This window comes from Zosterops lateralis, assembly GCF_965231275.1.
Source record: "Zosterops lateralis genome assembly, chromosome: Z".
NCBI lineage: Eukaryota > Metazoa > Chordata > Aves > Passeriformes > Zosteropidae > Zosterops > Zosterops lateralis.
This window is the reverse complement of record NC_139800.1, coordinates 37,606,457-37,610,210: the sequence shown is the minus strand read 5'-3', so window position 1 is coordinate 37,610,210 and position 3,754 is coordinate 37,606,457.

The following is a 3,754-nucleotide window of genomic DNA, read 5'->3' as shown; positions in this document are numbered from 1 at the left end:
TGTGAGGAGAGGAGATGTAACAAGGACATTGCTGGAGCAAAAGAATGTAACAGGGACTTGATAACAGAAAAGATTGTGTTGCTAAGGGAACAGGGGCAAAGGGGTCCAAGTGGAAAATTTTGTTCAGAAGTTAGAGAACTATAAATATGGGTGATTAGTGTAATAAAGTGACTTTTGCTTTCATAGCATGGTCCTTCAATCGCTACAGAGGCATCAGCAAAATTCTTTCTTGCCCAAAAATCTGACAGGAAATCTAGTAATATTCTTGTGAACTATCTCAACCACTCCTGTGTGGCATGAGTGACCTAGCAAATTTGCTGTGCTCAGCAGAGAGTGGCCTAATGCCAGTTTAAATTGGCTCCTGTGAAGCAGCCGAAAAATGATCCCATGCAGTACCTCACTAGACTGTATCTGTTTAACTTACATTCTTCCTCTCCTCCCTACTCTTCACAAGGACCCTTGACCTTCTCTTTCTATAAAGAGCAGTCAGCCTTGTCCATCCCTACCTTCACTCACAGGACATGCTTATGGTGTCCCTGCAAATCACCCTTTGTATAGGGACTGTTGGGCCTGGCAGGATTCCAGTTCATAGCCTAAAAAAAAGGAAAAAAACCCAGAAATCCAAGTTGCAGCACTATGTTTCATCTATAACTAACTATCTATAATTTTGACAATTACTACTCTTAGATTTTTTTTTTTTTATATATAAAAGATTAGTTTGGAAGATGACCATCAAGTAAGGCCTTTAGTTGCAAGATTTGTAATTTAATTACAAAATTTTCATGCCATTGCTGTTGGTGTGCCTGTCAGAATTAAAAGTTATTATTGTCTTTTACCTAGTATGTAAATTTTTCCTGGAATATAATACTGTTTTACTCTTACAAATGCAAGTACAAGATTCCCAGCCAATTTGTTTTTAATTTCTTTTGGCTGTATTGCCCCAAATATATTACAAATCTATGACCTGTAAGAGAGATGAAAATTTGAAAGTCAACACAGTGGTCTTTCAGCATGAATCATTATTAGAAATTAATTAGAGTTTACCTGGAGTGGAAGAGCCACATACTTGTTGCTGACAATGTTTAGCAATTACATCTTGGTTATTTACAACAACAAGCCCCTTCTTCTGCCTTGGGACATGACATTGTGTTTCAGGTGTCTAACAGTGTTGTGGTATAGCTTTGGAATACAAAATCAAGAATTTTTCTGTCATATCAATAATCACTCGCCAGGGAAAGCTTGAGAGCAGCAGGATAGACAGAATCCTGCAGCTAAATAATTTTATCATTATTCCCAGAATTGTTTACTTGTAAGGAAGTTATACGTGACTGTAAATGACAGAAAAGGAGAGTTTCTCCTGAAGGACGGGATCTGCTCTAGCCCTCAGAAAACCCATAGGACCCTGCCTGATGCTGCACAAATATGGGGTGCCTAGCATCTGAGAGGATGTAAGATGCTTCTCACTATCTATATTCCTCTTCTTATTTTGTCTTATTAAAGCAGATGCTTTATTAAGCCACTTGTTGGGCTTTTCTCACTGAGATTCAGAAATGTGCCTTCACTGGCTCACTTTCACCTCACTCCACTTTCCAACCCTGTGCAGAACAACTCCTAGCATAGCCAGCCTACTCTAGAGAGGATGGCTTGCTACTTCTAGAAGATGTATTTGTCATTAGAACTTCAAATAAGACTGCCTCAGTTTTTTTTCCATTAGACAGCCACCCCCAAGCTCAACTCCAGGCAGGTTGTACTAGATTCAGGACACATATGGAGGGGATCAGATCTATATCCCATCACATAATGTTTAATCTATCCACTTTTGCACATAAACATTTGTGAGTGTAACAAATCACCTTGCTGTCAAATTTCCCAGGTGTGCTATATCCTCACTGTGTTGAATGCTTGCAAAAGGGGATAGAAATTGTCCAGATAGGAGTATCTGGTGTTTCTGAGGGCAGTGATATTTTGGGAGCAGTAAATCTGTATGCATTCAAATGCATGCAGAGATAGATCTTCATGTTTAGTAGCATGTTTAAATGCTGAATATTGTTAATATTGAAAAGACCACATCCTCAGAAAAAGGGACTCAAAATTAGTTTTGTCTTCTACAATTTCACAGGCTTTCTCGCTTTACTGGCTCTCTTTTAAGTTGTTAATTTAGATGGTGCCAGGGTATGGTGGAAACCAGCTCAGCAGCCACTTCTAGTTCAGGCACTTCAGATGGCTAAGTACTGACTTTTCTGAACTGAGCTGTGTTGTTCCGAAATACTTGAGCAACATTAACAATGCTTTTCTTTAGAAGTTTAGCATTTATATATGCAAGAAATTATGAAATTCCAACCCCAAAGCTGGTGAAAAAAGTTTTTTCTTGCATAGCATCTGATGAGGTGATTTTTTCACTGGATTCCCAGAGGAAGACTGGACCCATCTACACCACCACTGGACCTTCAGAGGAAAACTACATCCTTCTACAGGATCATTGCTTCAACAGAACCTCATCTGTCACTCCAGGAGGACTGCAGCCACCATTTAATTGGGCTGCTACCAACACCCTGACCAACAGGGTGTCAGGTTGTCTTCTGACTCTGTCAGTGTTTTTGTAATAGTGCATTTTATTTTTAATTTTCCTATTAAGCTGTAGTTCTTCTTTCATTTTTATTTATACATACTAGTAAAGTACTGTAATTCCTATTGTCATATCTTTGCCTGAGAGCCCCTTAATTTCAAAATTATAATAATTCACAAGAAGAGGTCCATTCTAAGGGAGGCTCCTGCCTTCCTTAGCAGACACCTGTCTTTCAAACCAGGACACTCCTAAACACTGAGAGTTTTGGGCCATCAACCACCTCTTTACAAATTTGTTTCAATGTTTGACTACGTTCTTGGTAAATAAACACTTTCTAATATAGGTTCAGATCTACCCTGACATGGCTTCCCATGCACCTTGTAACCATCTGTTGTGGTTTGAAAGCAAAACGAATGAGAGGCTCCAAGTCAGAGATATAATTTAATAAGAAGAGAGGTAAAAAGGTAAAAATAAAATAAGATAAATGCAATAACACAAAGGATCACTGACAGGGTCAGAATACAATCTGAGCAGGATGGTGGAAGCTCCAGGTGAGGTGCTCTTCCTGAAGCAGTGATCCTGTAGAAAGGTCTGGGAGCTCTGGTCCTCTGGGAATCCAGTGGGTAAGTGCCCTTGCACTGTCCCACATACCAGCTTATATCCAGGTGAGAATGCTTGGCTCCTCCCCCTGGGCAGAGCATCTCACAATAGCATGAGAAGTGTGAAATGGGTCCTTGATGGCCCATTAACAGAGATAACCCCTGGAGGGAGTTACCTGTGACTCATGGGCCAGGCGTTAATGGGCCATTAGCAGAAGACACCCCAAAGGTCATTAGCGGAAGAGGCAGGGGCTTGGGAAAACACTAGCCCACCTGGTTTCAACAGTTCATGAAGATGGTGATAGAATAAATACTTTGTGTACATCCTACACTGCAACCCAGGACACCATCCCAGGCAGAAGAGGTCAGCATGGCACTTTCCACATCCCCTCATTAGGAAGTTGTACAGACCTCCACATCCCCTCAGCCTCCTTCTCTCCAAAGGCAAAGTCTTCAGCTGCTCCTCATAGGACAGCCTTTCTTTTGGCTGGCTGGTACTGCTGTGTCTGGTGCAGCCTGGGATGGGGTTTGCCCTCCTGGCTGCCCGGGCACACACTGCTGACTCACCCTGAGCTGCTGCCCACCAGCA